This window comes from Tyto alba, unplaced genomic scaffold, assembly GCF_018691265.1.
Source record: "Tyto alba isolate M040663 unplaced genomic scaffold, T.alba_DEE_v4.0 Super-Scaffold_14, whole genome shotgun sequence".
NCBI lineage: Eukaryota > Metazoa > Chordata > Aves > Strigiformes > Tytonidae > Tyto > Tyto alba.
In genome coordinates this window covers 9,854,303-9,874,393 of record NW_024881276.1, presented here as the reverse complement: position 1 = coordinate 9,874,393, position 20,091 = coordinate 9,854,303, and the positions used below count along the sequence as shown (strand labels likewise).

The 20,091-nt window shown below is 39.6% G+C and overlaps 1 protein-coding gene and 1 non-coding gene across 5 annotated transcripts in view; both read right to left on the bottom strand.

Moving 5' to 3' along the window:
- The window catches only part of FRMPD4 (FERM and PDZ domain containing 4), a 357,231-nt gene that overhangs the window by 202,881 nt on the left and 134,259 nt on the right, over positions 1 to 20,091 (bottom strand). The window lies entirely within an intron of this gene.
- Positions 3,722 to 3,828, bottom strand: LOC116960163. Its single transcript, XR_004406236.1, has one exon. It is a non-coding gene; the product is annotated as a U6 spliceosomal RNA (small nuclear RNA).

The following is a 20,091-nucleotide window of genomic DNA, read 5'->3' as shown; positions in this document are numbered from 1 at the left end:
ACAACCAAAATAACCCCACCAATAAAACAAGAAAAACAATGAAAAACAACAACAAAAAAAGAAATACCCAGACAACAGAAATATTCCCTTCTTCCCTATCTGAAGTAAGAGACAGATAGATTGAAGAACATGCATTCCATCTGATGGAAATTAGATCTGCTGGAGACTATTGACTGCAAGACGACTTAATTAACAATATAGATATGAGAAGACATATGTGGGAGGGAACAATCTAAGAGCTGAAAGAATGTGAACTACCTGGTAGTTCAGTATTTGATTTGTTCATTTTTATTCTGAGTCAAGAAGTTACCCTCTTTCTAGAATGACCCTGGCTGAATAATTCCAGGAAAAGTAATAGGTGTTATGTATTCAGATCAAGACTTTTCTATTTTGCCTGCTGAGGAAACTCCTCTTTTCAACTGCTGCACCTTTAGTCATAATGAGCAGAGAGGTGCAATAAGGAGGCAGTATTCAGAGACCCAGAACTGGAAGCACCACCCGTGTACACAATACAGCAGTTGTTCTATTACGCCAAGCTCCATTTACCCCTCTTGAACCACGTTAAAACTGGTAAATCCTCTTTTCTGCTGTTAATTCTCAAATGGAAGTAAAATAGAAAATAAACCATTCTGGGACTTTCAATCTCTGTCACACAGCTGCGCTCATTCTCTGCAGAAGGCCCAAGCCATGGCCCAGTTTCATTCCAGGTTGCATACCATCCTGTGCACCAACAAATAAATAAATAAGATTGTATTTTCCTATTTGTACTACCCAAAAGAGCAGTAGCTACATGCCTATCTGCAAAAACTCAAAAGACTATGTTGACTGCCTATAGTCACCACCCAGCTAACAGACTTCAAGAATAAATGCACCAATGGTTCATAAGAAACCTTGACAAAATATATATCTAGAGGAGACGAACAAACAACCTATCAGTTCTCATGGTGCAGGTGCATATCCTCCAAAATATCAACTGTACACACTTCAATTTATTACTAGAAGATCACCAAATCAGTGCTTAACTGAGTGCTCTACCAAATGTAAACAGAAAGGACTGACACAAAGACCTCCAAAGAGGTGCTCTTGGAAAGTAATTCTTCAAAATGCAATTATAGTAGTTTGAGCTGGGTTAACAGCCAACCACTACAGATGGTCACAAGCAAAAGGCAGACTCGTTAGGGGAAGAACAAAAACCATACATTTATTACAAATACTAACAACACGTAACAAAGCAGGACAGTGAGAAGCATTGCCACATCTTGAAAACACCTTCCCCCCACCCCTCCCTTCTTCCCGGGCTCAGTTCTGCTCCCGATATCTCTACCTCCTCCCCCAGCGGTGCTGGGGCAGGGAATGGGGGGTGCAGTCAGTGCTGCCCCTTCTTCCATCTTCAGTGGGGGGGGGGAAGCTTCTGGAACTTGTCCCCCTTGCTCCATCGTGGTCCCCCTCTCCCAGAAGACAGTCCTCCACAGAAGTCTCTCTCCCACGGCTGCAGCCCTTCCCGAGCTGCTCCCGGTGTGGGCACCCCCACATGCTGCAATCCTCCCAGCGCTGAGTTGGAGCAGTGGGGGCTACCTTTTCCCACGAGACCCCAGCCTTCTTCAGGCACAGCACTTTGCTCAGCCAGGTGAAAACAAACACAGGCCACAAATCAACGTCTGCTCCACCGTAGATCTCCATGGGTGGCAGGGGGGGCCGCCCTGCCGTCTCACCACAGGATACAGGGGGGTCTCTGCTCCGGCACACCTCCCCCCTCCTTTCTTCCTCCGTTCCTCCACTGACCTTGGTGTTCATGCAGCTGCAGCAACTCCTCCTCACCAGTCTCACTGCCCGTCACCACGTCCCTTCTTAAATACGTTATCGCAGAGGCGTAGCTGACTGGCTCAATTTCCCAAACAGAAGTGGAGCTGACGTGGATCTGGGGGAGCTTCAAGAAGCTTCTCACAGGGGGCCGCCCCGATAGCCCCCTCCCCTGCCACCAAACAAAAAAAAAAACCCCACCACTCTCTTAACCCAGCAATGCAAAAATACAAAGTATAACCTACATTAGCAGAGAAAACTAAACTCATCATTTTGCTAATCTATATTAATCGGCATTAATTCCAATATGGGTGATAGAGGTTCTTTATATAGGGGTACACATCTACTTAGGTCTGATTTAGTATAGGGTGATTGTTCAAAAACATGAAGGAGACTGGGTGACAGCACAAACCAAAGCAAAGCGAAGAACTGCAAGGGGACATTTATAGCTCTGTCTGTGTGTCTAAGGACCAGAAATTTCAAAAACTAACTTAGTCACCAAAATCCCACTGAATTTCAACAGCACTGAGACATCTTACTCTCTGAAACACCACAGATCTTATCTTTCAAGTGCTTTTTCCTAGCAATAAATAGGACTGGTCAGAGAGAAGGTTACTCTATTACTGTGTAACTATCCAAATCACACACTTCTTTGGAAGCACCAGCATTCCTCAGGGCAATAATGCATTCACTCGATTTCTGCACTTTACCCAAAATAAGAGTTCGATAGAGATGAGAAGTTGGGTGTAAGTACTCACAAATCAACTGCAAAACAAAAGATACGACAGACTTGTTTTCTAACTTCCTGACTCATAAAGATGTCAACGGTGGAGCTACAATAACTTGCACAAGTCAGGATTTTCCACTTTAACATGAGTATCCAGATATATGGCTCTTCTTCCCCTGGTCTCTTGTTTTTTTTCTGACTTCAAACATAGTTTACATAGCAAAATGTAACCTTTTTTTATTTGCAACTCAAGTTTTTCTGGTCTTCATCTTTCTGGAGAAAAGCCTAACAATGTCAGGCTTTGGAGCCTGGAAAAAAAAAAAAAAAAAAAAAAACCACACAAAAAACAACAACAACAACAAAAAAAAAAAAAACACAGCCAAAATTCTTAGTAAAACAAAAGTGTTTATAAAAATCCCACTTGGGGCGGGGCAGAGCATGGTAAAGCCACTCAAAGATATTTACGCACAGAGACTTATTTCGCATCCATCTTGCATCTAAAGTTGAAGGTTCGTTATCACTCTAGACTACCTGTTTACCTGTACATTAGTAGTAATATAGAATGGGATAGGGGATTTCCAATTCCATCATCCTTACCTTGCCAGAACACTGTCCCGCGACTAGCTTTAAAAAGAAAGGACCGGTAAATAAGACACACTAAGTCTATGGCTTACATAAAGCACTCCAAGTGAAGCATCTGCCAATATGCATATTAGAAATTCTCTCAATAGTGGGTTTTGCATGTTTGCACAGCTGTTATAGATGGATGCTCATAAAGTGTATTACTGTTAAATCACTGCTGCCTTCGTTTCCTCCTCTCCCAATCTGGTTCTCTGATTTTCACTTATTTGCATTCCTCTTCACCTTTCATTTCCTTCTTTATTTAATACTTTTCCCCACTAGTTCTGCTAGTCTTTCCAACCTCTGCTTTTGCTCTGTGATTTCTTCTTTTCTATTTTATTTATGATTTCCTTAAACTTCACTCTCTATCAACTTGACTTTTTTCTCCTTCCCTTTCCCTGCTGTTCATAAGAATCAGAATCACAGAATATCTCGAGTTGGAAAGAACCCATAAGGATCATTGAGACCAACTGCCTGCTGCTTGCAGGGCTATTTAACACTAAACCATATGACTTAGAGCATTGTCCAGATGCAACTTGAACTCTGACAGGCTTGGTGCTGTGACCACTTCCCTAAAATATGGAATACTTCATGAATTTGTGTGTCATCCTTGCACAGGGGCCATGCTAATCTTCTCTGTATAGTTCCAGTTTTAGTACACATGCTGCCAAAGTGAGCACAAGCAGCTGTCTTGGATGTCTCCTGGCCTTTTCTGACAACCCCAAATTATCAGACCGGCTCAGGTGACAGCAACCTGTCCATGGCTTGTTCTGTCAGCTTAACCACCATGCAGAAAATGAAACCTCAGTTTGATCAATTTGCTGCCACAAAACCAGCATTTGCAAAACTGGGAGATCAAGCAATTAAGATATGAAACTATGGCTGAAACATTATAGGCTCACGGTGAATGCTATGAAGACCAGGGCATTCATAGCTGAAACAGAGTAGAATAAAATTTCTTCTTGTGGGAAATTACATTTCCTCTTATTAAAGAGCCCAAGGATTTGTACCATGACTGATGTGCCACTGTGCATTATGTCAGTAATGAACACACCATCGTCAAAAATTCCTATTCACAGTCCTTCTTCCTACAAATGACAAAAACATCTCATCTTATGAGATGACCTGCCCTTCCCCCAGCAGGGTTACAGCACAGCAGCTGCCCAAAAGTCTTCAGAGGCAGTGAGTTAACGAGTGGTTACCGTCCACATCAAGGTTCAGAAGGCTGGCCTCCACCACCTTCAGTAGAGTATTAATTACATTATTCTGGGATCCAAAAATATAGGACTGACAGCTGATGTGGAACATCACTGGCTTTTCTAAGAGCCCATTTCATTGATTAACTGTACTCACAGCTGTGAAGTTCTTTTCAATATTCAGCTTAATCGTGTCTTTGCTGAGGCTTAAAGATCATTGTTTCTTGAAGTGCTTGTCATGGTCAGCCATCTAAATGTGTTTATTTTGCAGAACATAAGTGATTCAACTAATCACAATGCAAGCGTTATGCAGCTTCACAACATTTTTGTTGTCTGGCATAATGAGCAAGCTCAGCATAGGCGCTTGCTTGTTGGTGCTGCCACTCTTTCAGAGAATTTCCATTCATTTAGTAACTCCAGGCTAGCAGCTAAATCAATCATGAATAGCCAAAACACACCCATCCAAAGCCACAGACCTTCATTTAGGCATATACAGTTCAAAGTACATCCAAGCTCTCGTGTTGAAAAGATTTTAGTTTTCAAGATTCAAATCTGTAGACAAGCTGAACACCCAAAAAATAAGATCAGAAGAAGTGGAGATATTTACCATTGGCATGTCAGTAGCAACAATCAGATGAGAAAGGGTCTGATGGCAGACCAGCGCACAGCTACCCCTCCACACAGCATGCAAACCCATGCCTGCTGCTAAGAAAACAGCTTTGCACTCATAGTTGCAAGTGCCAAAACCAGGTGTGAACTCCTTTTCTTTTCTGGTGCTAAAATGTTGTTAATTTAAATTTCTACAAATATCTTCTGGCCAGAGAGGGAGAGAAGGCCACTTTCTCAAAGGAAGTATTTTCTGATGTTCAGACTATCCCAGCACTGGACAACCAGGTTTGCTCCCCTCCGAGCACAAAATCTATCAATGTATTTCCCCCGCACCTCCCTGAGAAGACAGCCTGATCTAGTTTTTTTGAGTTGAGAGCAGCTTTCTTCACTTAAGATGAAACCCCACAATGGCCAACCTTTAATTTTCTATTTATGACTCAACAACCTAAGCAAAGTATATACACAGCCTCTGCAAGAGGCTGAAGGAAAATCAACTTCTTTTCCTGCCTCCTGGTGAGTCACAGCAATGCTAGAACTGTAAATATAATTATTTCTTTTATTTAATCTACATTTTCTCTATATTTTCCTCAAGGATACAGATCCTTTGGAAGTCCCTGAGCAATATTAGTTCTTTTCCTGTCCTCACTGCTACCGTATTATACAGTAACGTAGAATTTGCTTAGTCTTCCTTAAAATAGGTGAAATTGTCAACTGACAGAAAATCAAAAGCCTTTGGTATGTATAGTGAACTCAGGCAAAACAAACAGGAAGCTCAAAGCACTGCTGAAATGTAGGAACTGTGAGGGAATATACAAAAACTGGGCAACAGGAAATAAATACAAACATACACGTTACTATGAAGGGCATGGAAGAAAAATCGCAGTTAAACAGGAAATCCATTAAGAATATAATAATTCAGAAGAACACACATTCAAGTACAAAATGCAATTAATTGAGACAGGAAATAAGAATTTAAAAATTATTATATTTTGCAAATGCAGAATAAATGCAACTAGATCACACTGTTCAGTGCCTTGTGGCTTGTTTTTTTTCTGTGTTTTTTAATCTTCACTAGTATGTCCTCACACCCTCCCTGCCCTCTTAAATCAATCAAAAATAGTAATTACAAAAAAAAATAATCCACTTCAGCATCCCAATATGCCTGTGGGTAACACCACGTAGAACGTCATGGAAATAGTTAGCAGGAAAAAAAACAGCTATCAAATAATTGACAACTGCTCAAAGCATGTATGCTCAGGATCTGGGTCCTGGTTTCCTACAGGACAGAGATGTTTGGTAAAAGCCAGTATGACATAAACATTATCACAACAATTGATTTTAAAGACCAGTTAAAAGCTATTGTCTGTGACAGACCAGGTAAGCCAAACAATCTGTGTTCAGGGACTAAGCAAGCTGCATTTGCACTTGAAATGTTTTGACCTTAGTCCCATAACTGCACTCAGAAGAGGTCCAGCAATGAATACCGAAGCCCTTTTTCTCCTACCTCTGTCCAAGTCTGTACACGAGCTCCTGCACGTGCCCCCCTCCTTCATACTTGGAAAGGCAAAACATCTCCTCAGACCTCAATAACAACCTCCAAACTTAACTGTCTGCTAGATGGCAGGAGAAAAAAGACACAAAAAAATCTATTCTAACAGAAGCAGATCTGGTAGCCTTCAAGAAGCAGATGATGTAGTAAGATGTAAGGACAGTGCTATCGCAATTTAAAATCGTGTGCAAGTGTCATAAAATGACAGACAAAGAGAAAAATAAGCACAAAACAAATTCTTAAAATGTCAAGTGTCTTCCTGCAGACCAGATTACTGCAGGGCATTGGGCGAGCCAGGAACAGAAGCACATGAGCTTAAAATGCAGCAGCAGTAGTCCATGAACAAGAGCAGTGATAAAGCTCATCAGCCCCATGTCTGTCTCAGCATTACCTCTTCAAATTGCAGCAGCACTTCCAGCAAAAGCCCCATCCCAATCCAGCCTCCCATCCCAATATGGCTGCTGTCCAGGGGACTCTCAAATTTAATTTTCACTGTGTCACAGTACAGCAGAATACTTCATAGTGTTTGTTCTGGGTTGATTTTAAATCTGGTCAAAAGATACTACACATGCGGAGCATCCTTTAAAGAGGGCTGCTTCAGCAATCAGCAGTTCAGTAATAAACAGCTGGACCCACAGCTTTGACTCCTCTTAGTAGAAGTGATCATGAATCTTGGAAAGAATTGTATTGCATATTTCTTTACACTAGATGTGCATTGAAAGACAATTTTCTTCCAGTAATGCTTTTGGAGACAGTTCACTTTTCTTCCAAGAGTCCCATAAATCTCGTAAAAGAGAATAATAATCTGAATCCAACCAGATATAGTATAAAATAGTTCTGCAGTTCAACATATTTTTAATTCAATTTGATGCCACTGCACATTCACTTCCATGATCATTCACACAATTTGGTTTCCAACAGAACACACATGTTAAGCTTCCACAGAAACTGAATTTAAAGACTAATTATCAACACACATTCCCACCAAAACCTATAATACAAAAACGGTTCTCAGCCAGATCAGGGAAGTTAGCCAGTTCAGAGTAGGGCAAAGGAGTTAGCATTCTGGGTACCAAAACTGAAGCAGTAAGGCCCCAAAAAGCAGAGTCATTCTGAAAAATGTAACATTTGGAGAAGGCTGGTGCTCTGCCAGTCACATTGCGAACAGAGGAAGACAAAATTCATTAAATAAATTATTCATTAGTATTTAACAACTCAGCACTGGATCCGATATTTCTATTTTGGCTAAAGAACAGTGCAACAAATCCATCCATTTGTAACTGCACTGCTGAAAAAGTTAATGCCATCTATTGACAGGTTAATTTATAATATCACCTTAATTAAAAAAAGATTATATTATCACTTTCTGACTGAAATGAAACTGCAGGTGATTGGGAACAATGTACCTACAGGCTAATGAATGATTTGAAGCAATTCAGTGTCCAATTAACACCAGCATCTGGTTTGGGGATTTTTTTCCCTGTCAAAGCTTTAGCCCTATACTAATTATATTTTTAGTTAGTAGTAACAGAAAGTTTCAATCTTGACATTATCCTTTGAGCAAAAATGCAGAAAATAAAATAGTCAGTACCTGGAATTCACAAAACCAGAAGCAAACTTCCTATCACTTGTAGGCATACAAAGCAGGATGGGAAACTTTTTGTAGCCTGATTTCAACAGCTATCCCAACACAATTGTAACTAAAAAAACAAGAGAAGTGCCCCTTGTGCCCAAGACACAGGAACAGCGACCCATCTGCTTCCATCTGGAGGATCTTCTCTGAAGCCAGCTTCAAACGTACCAAACTTTGCTTGGTCAAATTGGCTTCCTGATGCTTTTTAAACTAATTTTTGCTAATAAAAAGGCAATTGAATAATCCACTGATCTTCGAGATTAAGCACAGCTGGGAGATTTGGGACAGGGGTACTTGGGCTGCATGGAGAAAGTATCATTTGAGCAGACAAGCATTTGCCTCCTGCCCACTTACTAACACTGGATTTAGATTAGTCAAACAAAATTTCTGAAATACAATAGGGGTTTTTGCCAATAAAATGTTCATCACTAACTCTGCTAACTCTCTAAGACCAAAACCATACAACTAAGATAAAAAGTGAGCACAAGTATTTAAGTCCAAACCTGGCTTAGCATTTTAATACCGTGAGCATGGGTGGACTTAAGAGTATCTTATTCACATATTGTATGCTAGCTCTGTTATTGTTTAGGAAAGGTGTAGTGTCATTTCCTTAGGCATTCTTGCAATTATACCAGGCAAGAGATGTAACTTGGTGTACCAAATGGTCACTTGAGAACAAAACCAGTACTCATTCCTGAGAGAGAGTGATTCAGAAGTGGGGTTGAGCCCTGTAGCTGCCAATATTTTGTTCGCCAATCCCAGACTCACAACATTCAGTGAATAAATTATTAAAGCAATTAGAAAAAAAAAAAAAAAAGCCAAGTACCATCTTTGCAGCATAACTGTGTGATATTATCCTAAGTTGCCTCCCCTTCCTTTTTATTATAAGTGCCATTATTGTACCTTGTGACAGAAAACTGTGTGAACTGCAACCAGCACTAATCTGAATCTAAATACTGCAAAGCTTTTCAAGAAGGCTTCAGTGACCACATGTATGCTCCTATCTGAAAATCTACAGGAAAACAAACAACAAAGTCATACCTTTGCTTCTTGTGAATGCTAAATTTTAATTAAATGTCATCACTCCAACTAGATCATACCTCATCTTTCTTTCAGAAGCAAGGCAGAAAAATCTATGCTTCTGCCTCTTTTTAAACAGAGCTTTAACGGTGTTTCTAGGTTCTCCTTTGCCTTTTATTTACAACAAAGATTTCTTACCCTTCCCCATCAACTAATGTAATTTTATCCCACCCATGTAGCAGCTCTATGCAACTGTTTCCAAGCCAATTAAATAACATACTCGTGGACTGATGATGCAAGGTAATTCTTTTTTGGCTGTTTCATCACTAACCTGCAGACAGCACTCCCCTCCCAGACCTGAAGCTTGAACTCCGCTCCTAGTCTCCCTTAATGTGGTATTGCCTACCAAACAGTTAATACAAGGAAACAATCTATCAAGCTTCTTTCTATCACTTGGCTCCCCAGATGATCAAAATTTATTCTTTTCTGCTGTAAGAGGTCTGCACTGCAGATTTAAAGGTTCAGGATTCACATTCTGCCAACAGTATACCCAGAAGAAACTCAGAGTTGCAAAGTACATTTCAGAAGGAAAAGGAAAAATGAGGGTGGGTTGTTTTTAAAGTTACTTAACATTTTGAAAGTTAATCCAATTCTCTGTTGTAAAAACCCCTTTAAGACACATGGGTAAAAGCCAAACTGTATGCATCATGAGCAGATGCATGCAACCTTCTGCTTCTCCTTACCCCAAAGGAGCTCCTAATCCAACATACTTTCACTGTCTCACACCTCTCTCTTCATGCCATAATTATCTCCCTCTGCCCCATGGACCAAATCTGGATGCTTTTCCCTGAGCTATGCAGTTTCTAGCCTTTCCCACCCAGTTCTTTTCCCAATATCCTCCTCTCCTGCACTTTTAGCACAACCAAGATATAATCAAAAGAACAAATAAACTCAATGTAACATTTCTCTCCTCCTGCTGTGACTAAAGAAATAAATTCTTCACTGAAGTTATATAAACTAATGCCCTATTAAGTACAGCTGCAAATATTAAATGTTGTCAGAAAGCTGGTGGCTGACAAAAAGGATCAGCACAAACAAACTGCTATGCCAGCTATTCCTAGCCTTTTTTCTGTACCTCCTTTCATAGAGATGGAGATTACTTTTTCAATACCATAATGTACATTAGGTAAATCGAGCAGTTGCCTGAAGGCCACTAAAAACCTCTCAGTCTTGTAACAGTAAAGAAAATATAAACATAGCTTGAAATTATTTATTAAAGCTGTAATAAAAATCTTCTAGAAAGTACTGTCCACGCTGGATAAACTAGTGATGACTACATGATACTAGAGTTGCCCAAGTTAAATCTCACTTAATTTCTAAATGAAGTACTTTGAAAAAGTGGAAATAAATGAAACTAACTCAGTGAAATTGCTCTGAAATGTCTTGAGGAGCAAATCTCTCTGGGTTTACTGATCTTAAGTTTTCAGTTGAAGTCATAACATGGCTCCTCCCTCAATTTGCCAGGAGACATACAGTGAAGTTAAACAAGTAACAATAAAATGTTAAAATGCCTCTTCTGTTAAAAAAGCCCATCTCTTACTTGGGAAAAGAGGAAGGGCATATTGTTTATGAAGGCTCCCTGGGACATACTACTAATTTCACATTATTTTTTCCTTCTGGTTAACTATCCTGATTATTTTCTCTTTTGAAAGCTCCATTTAACAAGTTGAACAATACACACCATTCATATTCACCAACAGCACTTCTAAAAAATTTATTTTCCACAGTAATTAACATATTGGGGCTTTGTCCATGGGGAAGATTGACCAAAAATACCAAGGTTTTGGGTTTTTTTTTCTTTTTTTTTTTTTGTTTTGTTTTGTTTGGTTTGGGTTTTTTTTTAGTTTTCTGCTGCAAATGAAGACTCTTAATGTAAAAGCTAAAACTCTGTTTCAGACAAAACATCCAGATTTTTTTTTTTTTTTTTTTTTTAATGGCAGGTGTCTTAAGCTTGGCTGATCATACTCTTTCCTTTGCCATGAGCAAGCTAACATCCGAGTATCACCTGTCATGCAGTTTCACCATTAGCATCATTAGAAAGAGGGGTGGGAAGCATCCCAGAGGGTATTTCAGTCTGGACTGCCAAACACAGAAACTCAGAGAGGAACAGAAGGGTAGGAAGAGCATAAATAAGGCCTGTCATCTATTAGTGAATCAGCCTTCCTAAGGTTTTCCAGAGCGTCCTAAGGATCTTTCCTAGGCATAGAGGAACAGTGATGATTATGCCCACTTCACAAACCTTTTTGATAGACATCAGGCAAACTTCAGCTCTTCGTCTGAGATCCCATCCCATCACTGCATGCCCTCCTTGCAGTTAACTCAGACACAGCAGTGTGTTGTACCTGAGCCAGAGGCTGAGGGTGAAGAGTTGTGTGTGTAATTTTACCCAACTCAGAAAGCCACACTTTGGGCAGCCTTCCCTCGTGCTGCATTTAGCAATCATGCAGCCATGCCTTAAGTGAGTGAGGGGGGGCCGTGGTGTCAACATGGGGTGCAGAAGGGGAGGCCAGAGGGTGGGAGATGAACTAGCTTTGTACTGAATCAACAAAGAAACACAGCCAGGAGCTAGGGAGGAGGAGGAGAAAGCCTGGCCATTTCTCTCATCAGCAGTATGCACTGAAACCATACCATACGTAAGTGAAACCGCGTTATGTTGGTAAAACAGAACTGGCAGAAAAGAAGTCTCACTACTTCCAGATTTTCCTTTGCTGCACCTGGTGAATCCGGTACAAGTGTACAATGCCATCCAGGACATTGTTATGTGAATGAGAGCTCAAAATCCTCCCTCCCAGCTGCACCCCTCCCAGCACAGCTTCCTCGCCATGGTCATGCCGTCCCAACCGCCTGGGCATGCTCAGCCCTAGCAGCAGGAATGCTTTTCCTCCTCTTCCCTCCCTCCTCCAAAATCCCAGTTCCCTTGCTTTCGATCCACCATTACTTGCCAACTGCTCCTTCAATATATTGCCTTCCCTCATAGTTTACATAGGTTATATATGGTGCAAGTTATACATGTGAAAATATGATGCTAACTTTGAGAGTCAAAGAACAAAAAAAAAAAAAAAAAAAAAAAAAGAAAAGAAAAAAAAAAAAAAACTAACAGCAGAAATAAAAGTGCATAAATCAATGGAGAGAAACCAGGAATAACATTTCACAGACAGCAGAAAATGGGAATCCTATTTAAAACAAGAACTCAGGAGCCAAAAGTACCTCACACTGAAAAAAGGAATTGAAAACAAAACCCATTGGAAGCAATCCAGCCTTGGCTGAAGCATATACACATCATCATTAACAATAATAATTTGGATGCTAGCCTCACTTTATATTCATAACGGCCACAAAGGGAAAGAGGAGTTGTGCACATGGGCACCACACTGCCCCGTGTTGCTCCTGGGTCTGCAGCCTGCTTTGCAGAGAAATCCACCTCTCCCTACTGCTTCTTCCCTCTGATCCAACTCACAAATGGAAACAAGGGAACAGCTGGGACAGCTGAACTAAGCCAAATGTAGCAAATATTATTTCGTTTCTCCTAACACAAGAATTTTGTGCTATTAAGGCAGCACCAGAAAAGTAAGTTGTGATCATCTGCTCCCAGAATACTGAATTAGAGACAGTGCATACTGGAGCACTGCAAGGAGAGTATCCATCACAATCTGTGCTTTGGATTTTTACAATTGATTTCATAGGTTGCCATCATCTAAAAATGGCCATGAATATTAGGGATGTGGAAAATGACAAAAAGAAACAAGCATTAATCCAGCATAGAGTTGGTTCACAATATCCCACCTTCCACTTTACACAACACAGATGAGACAGGGAAGCATAATATTCCTCCTCCTCACCATTTTGACAATATCCTCTCAGGCTGAAATTTTCACTGGAAAAAACTCTGATATCACCTCAGTGTTGTAGGAAAGGTTCAGATAGAACAAACAGCATTAAATCACTCTCATTAATGTACCGAATATAATGCATATCAGCTATGTGGTCATTATAATCCTCAACTGACTGAGATACAGAAATAAAGGCATCTGAGTGCTGCTACATACAAAGTTGAGCAAAATGATGAAATACATACTCGTTACCATGCCATTAGTAGCTCAGATGAGCCACAAAACAATAAAAGCTAAGATTTTCTTCATATACGAGCAAGATCTCCAGGAATCTTCCAGGAATCTAACTCTAGGACACTGAAGGAATTAATTCTACAGAAATGTCTACAATAAATAGAGAATAAACCATTCAATTGAACCAATGCTTTATTCCCTAGCACATCTTATCATCTTTTTTTCTAAACAGAACAGACCAAGTCAGTCCAAGTCAAGTCACAAAGGTACAATAATTTCATGTCAGAAGGACACTGGCAGACATATTTCCTGAAGTGGACTCATTTCTCCCATTTGTCCTAAACCTATGTCAAATCCAAATCCATCACTACAGCTACCAAATCTAAAGTAGAGATTTCACATAAAAACCTATAGAATTGTGAATTCCAAATGGTTTTGCCTTAAATAAAAGATCAGCAGAAAATGCTTACATAGCTAATCTTTATTTTTCAGGTTTATAAAAAAATCCTGCATTAGGTGATTCTTGCATATATTCATAATTCACTGCCAGTCCCTCGTGTACTTCTAATACACATTATTTCCTCTTAAAAAACCCCGGCTTGTATTCACATAATCTCAAGATACTTATTTTTGTTTTCCTTTCCACAGTAATTTCTGATTCTGCTATCTTCTTTGCAATGATTTAAACAACATATATAAGAGATCTTTAGATAAGGACATGGAACTTAACAGTCCTCCAGACCTTGCTTGGCAGTGCCCATTATTTTATACAATTATTTAGCCAAGTAATATCCTATTACTTTATCAAGTACTTTGTTACCATATCAAGTATTATGTGACTTAACCTTAAGTTCTGTATATTTAAGGACGATGGTTTAGTCTTCTATTACATTAGAATTTGTTTTCATAACGTATTTAATTAGCAGTTCATTTACTTATTTCATAAGAATTCAGCAGAAAGTCACCAGGCATTTCCATCTTGTTAATCAAAAGTTTTCCAGATGATTTCATGCATCCCATCCCCAGCTGGAGAGAGAGGAGAAGGGCACAAGCAGCTAGAGGGAAAAAGTCTTCCACACATGCGAGAACGTCATCTTTTCACTGCAAGCAGAGCCTGGTTCCTGGTTTGACACTGGTCCCCAAACCTTTTCTGTATCACTAAACCTACCTCACTTGTCTGTAGATTACATCTCGTTTTACTGGAAAAAAAAAACAAAAACAAAACAAAACAAAAAAAAACCAAACCAAAACAAACAAACAACAACAACAACAAAAAAAAACACTCAATACCTGAAAAAAATGAAAGAATGAGAAGAGGGGTGTAGGGAAGGGCATCACCACCACCAGGCAGGTAAGGAAAAGAGATGAACCCCACTGGAGCTGTGTGGGGCTGAGCATCATCTTTTTAAACATGCTGTGCCAACTCACCTTCCAGCACAGTGCCCTGGCCCCGGAGGTCTGGGATTTCAACACATCTATGAATATCTTTGTTACTAGAAGTTTCCAGCTCCTGTCTCTTGAAATGTTAATAAATGATACTCACACAAGACTGACTAAAGAATAATCAAGACATGCTTGCATTTGGAAAAACTCCTACATTAAAACCCTTAGAGCTTTAGCAGTGCACACCACACCCCCCATAAAATATATATCGAGCATATTATGTAGGTAAGCAGCTAATTGGTAAAAAAACACCTTAACTACACATTTTTATTTATTTAAAATCAAGAGAAGTTCATTGAATAACCACAGAAAAGCCACACTCCATTTACCTGAATAAATTCTACAGCAATTGGTATCTCCTTTGTATGCAAAAAAGTACACTGCAATTACAGGTTAAATGCTGTATTTTGATTTTTAATGTGGTTTAAAGAAATTCCCCATCACTGAAGAAAATTATCTGGCATTATGGCAAAAAATCCAAAACACTGCTTTGTGGGTTAAAAATTATCTTTTCATCAGTTATTTGAGCAGACAAAATTATTCTCCACTTCCTTCAGGGACGAGATAGCCTATACAATTTTTCAAGTTGCTTCTTCACATCAACACGCAGGTTACTATGGAACACCAAACACCAATATGGACAGATCACACATCTTCACCCAGCACCAGTAGAATGGTCTCTGCTTTAGTGATAAGTCATATCTGAAATCATTTTTCAAATAGAAAAAGGAAAATCTCCCAAAACTCCTGCAGTTTTAATGAAGCCTTCACAACAACAGATCACCACTCATCCTTAACTGGCATACCTGTGACCTCAGAAAACACCCAACAAAAAAAAATTTAAATATTATTTTTAGGAACCTAATTTTTGAACTCTCTTTTTGATACAGTCTTTAACACTGAACAAGTCACAAAACATGTTTATGGAAATAAGCCTCTAAAAACACTCAGTGTTAAACATTAGATGACTTAGTCATTGTAAAAGACTACTACAAAGTTATTCTATAAAAATACCCTCTCTAAAAATAAACCATAAAAATATATTATGAAACATATTGAAATTTATGACAATATTTCTAATAAAAAATATTATTTCTATTTTATGACATTCTCTTTGAGTTCTGAATTTAACATCCTTTGTTAGCCTTTCTGTGGAAAAATAAAACTGTGATGGATACATGCTTCCATATTGAAAACATTTTTACAGTTGCACATTACAGCTTTCTCTGCTCAATAGCCCATTAGGTGTTTGCTTTCTAATCAATTTTTGGAATACTTATCTAAACCCACTTCCTATGCAAAATACGATAAACCTCTAACCACACCTAGGATCTGAGCACCAAAGAAAGAAAATAAAGTGTAAGGTATGTATTGCAACTGCTGTTGTTTTAAAAAGAAAAACAAGGATCAAAAAAATTAAATGGAATAGGAGTAACTCCTTCACCCACATCAGAGAAGAATGCCTGTCACAGGAGGTGTGAGATTCACAATCACGGTTCACGATTTTGAAAGCATTATAGAAGTTAGTTGTCTAGATGCTGATACCCTTCTACTTATTTGAAAGAATCACGTATTTGTACAGTTATGTGTGGAAGAACGGCAAGGAGATAGGCGATGGAGGTCAGTACAGCTATTTCCCAGAATCTTTATCATAAATCCCTTTACCCTTTATTAAGGCAGCAGAGATATCTATTTCACATCGTAGCATGCTGTTGCTGAAGTTGTCCTTGGCTGGGTTTCCCCACCACGCACTTTCCCTGCACGGCTGTCCCCTAGCCATCGCCTCTCCCAGATTTCCTGGGCATTTACATTCCTACACAAAAAAAATCTGTGAACTGACACCTCTTATTCCTCACCTTGCCCATCGCTCTGCAGTGCACTGGACCTCCCTGCTTGCTGTTTACCCTGCTCGGACAATTGTTGGGGAACCCCCAGCTGGGACGCCGAGGTAATAAAATCCTTCTGATCATCTTTGCCATGTATTGAGCTTGTGCATCCGACCCCGCTTTGGTCCGGCACGGTGTCACCGCTGGTGGAGGCCGGGGCTGGTGTCACCGCCTGGATCTGACAGTGTTACACAGGAATATATGCAGGAACTGAGCACTATCTACCTGAGGGTAGTTTCTTTTCAATTTTCTCCAAACATCAGCATGTTAAACAAAAAAAAACATACCCAAACCCCTAAAATAAGGGAAGGGGCTCTACCTCGCCCCCCGCTCCAGCCCACCACGGAGCCTCTCCCGTGGGGCAACCACCCTCCGGGCTGAGGCTGGCCCCGGGAGCCCCCGGCCAGCCCTGCCGCCTTCTGGCTTTGCTGTCAGGATGGCAGTCTGCCTTCCACGTAAAACTGTGCACAAAGAAGTGAACTGATAGGGACTCAAAAAAAAAAAAAAAAAAAAACCTGCCCATTACATCTTCCCCTCAGCTCAGTTACATGACTAAAAGCCATTTGTACTTCAGAATTGCAAAGCAACTATTTTTCTGTACGAGACAAGGACCTGGACAGTAAGAGAAAAATACATCTGAAACTTTGTTAGCATTTTCATGAAGCAAAGTCCCAATGCTTTTAAAGGCTACTTAACAGGAAATTAAAGGAGAAAAAAAGTATACTGCTTAGGAGGGGAAAACAGGGTTAGGACTGAAACAAAGTTTCTGCCTGAAGCAAACTGATAACTTAAGAAACCAAGTCCCTAAGTGCCACTTCTACTTAATTTTTAAGGAAACAAGATAGCACTGTGCTTATGGAAGTAACAGCAGAGTTACTGAAATACAGATAGCACAATCACTTGGAGGCTTATGACTCAGCTAACAACCCCATTCAATTCAACAATGGTGACAGTAAAACCATTACACAATATGGTAATATGCAAAATTACAGTGGATTAGGAGAAAAGCGGTAATATTTTATCATGGTCATCTATATTCAGGTCTGAAAGAAAGTTAGTAAATCTGCAAAAATGACAACACTTATGTAATCAGTAGGTATTTCTGTTTCAGGTTTACTGAGGACAGGTGGCTTTTTGAAACTGAGCTTTAAAATTTATTGCAGCGATTCTCAGTTTTATTAAGTACAAGTTTGAAACACTCAGTAATACACATAGCTTCCAATTAAAGCAGCATAATATATATAGTTTACCTCTTTTTGTAGCTTTAAGGGCACATGTTACATTAACTAATAATGTAAACGTGATCTATTAAACACAAACTAGCTCCTTAACGATTTAACTGACAAAGCACCTTTTCTTTTGTGCATTGTACAGAGACTATCAAAATGGAGTTCCTTGCCCAGGATAAAGTCCATGTGCAAGTGAGGAGTTACTACTGAGCAGCAATTAAAAGAAATGATAAAATGATGAAACAACTGTCACCCTCAGATATAAGACTGCACACTGAGAGAGGATCCTATTATTTCAGAAGATATATTACTTAGAAATGCAGCAGTTCATCCAAGTTAAACAGGCATGTATAAATTGTGAAACTAGAAAATTTAATCAAAATCATGATTAAAAAGAGGTACTGTATTATGTTTCTTGCAGCAGTAGTAAAATAGAGATGGAAGATACCCTCACCTATGTCCCAGAAAACTAGTTATGTATGATATAATCTATCATGTCCAAATACAGCAACACTTTTTAAAAGATACCTATTTTATTTTAGGAGATAGTAAAATGGGAAAAAAATCAGATTTGCAAAGCAGTGCATGTATATCCATGTGCTGTGTGCATTATCTCAGAATTAACCAGACTAGAACCTAAGCATCTGTGCAGAACCTCATCTGCTTGTTTCTTTAAAATGTCATATCTCCCATCATGTACACAACTCCTAGTACTTCAGCCTCTGAAAATAAACCAATTAACATGTTTTTCCCAGTCTGTAGAAACAGCCCAAACCTTGGTGGCTCCACTCTGTAATTGGAGAGAGATGATTACACCTGCAACAGAAGCCAGCAACACTAAAGCAATGTTCAGCTGGTGAATTCATCACAGCGTAGATACACACTTAATCCCACAAAACAAAACAAAAAAAGGAACAAAAAAAAAAAAGCCAAACAACACAATGGCAGTATCCTGTGGTAGAGTAAAAGGAGTGGTGAGAATTTCTTTACCAGTATCCAGGCTGAAATGTCCTTTCCTAAACCAGACTTCAACTCTGCCATTTCCCATTCTGTCAGATTCATCTGTTGAAATCCTTACACTTCTCAGCACAGCTGATGGGCACCATCCTGCATGACAACAGGGACATGATCTTCCCGGACTATGCTTACAATATATTTCACCGACATTTAATATACATATCTTGGCTCGGGCATAAAGATGATCAGCAACCTAAACTTCAATCTAAATCTGAGCCCACAAAATACAGTCTTAATAGGAACTGTCCTTGTGCTGAGTGCCTTTATGGTTGCCATGGATATTCTCCCACAACTAACTTTTTTTAATTAAAATGGGTCAGGGTTTAGGAGAGGCTCTAGCAAACAAGAAGGAAAAGATCCAGATAAACAATATCCCTCATCTTAAACCCTTGTAACAAGCTGCCTTCTCCAGCTCAAATGGAAACCCCAAGTCCCTCAGAAGTACACAACCATCGACAGCCTACTTCAGAGCAGCACTTTGAGACCTGCACTAGATTTTCCTGTAAGTAATACTCACTTAGCTTTTCTACTACAAATACATGTGATATATGTTTACATAGTTTCTGGAACAAAAATACACAAAAGAAGTGAAATGTGTGTAAGTACAAAGTCATTTTCCGGGTGTTTTCCTCCAGGACATTTTTCTTCCAGCCCATCATGTTCCATTCTTCTCCAGAGTACAAAGGAAGAGAAACAGGAAACAAAGTTACTGGATCATTTTTCTGTTACATGGTATTTGTACCGACTTTGCTCACCTCAGCAGCATTATGTGACAGCCTGGACCAATTAATTTGTCACCAAGAAACAGAGAGAAGATCATTTGTGAAACCAGCACCATGACAAAGGGAAAGGGTAAAGCAGTTTTCAAACTGTTATATTATTATCTAATGATTGGGGGGGGGGTTGGGAATGCTACCAAATCATTGCCTAGCTTTCAGGTAGTCTGGAAGAAGTTTCATGGTTTCCTTTCAATAAATTCTCACATCACAAATAACAAATAGAAACATGTCTTCAGCAAAGCTGACCATATCTACCTGTAAGACCCCAAAACTGCAGAACACAAGCACAGAGAGTACTTGGCAGCTCATCACTTGTGAGAGTATGAAGAGGCAGCCGGTGGAACTATCAGTCTCCTGGCATCACCTCAACACAGCGGTCTAAAACCATGGCTACCTCTACCAAAAGTACCAAAACCTGCCACCCTAATAACAGGATGGAGGAAAATATCACTACTGCT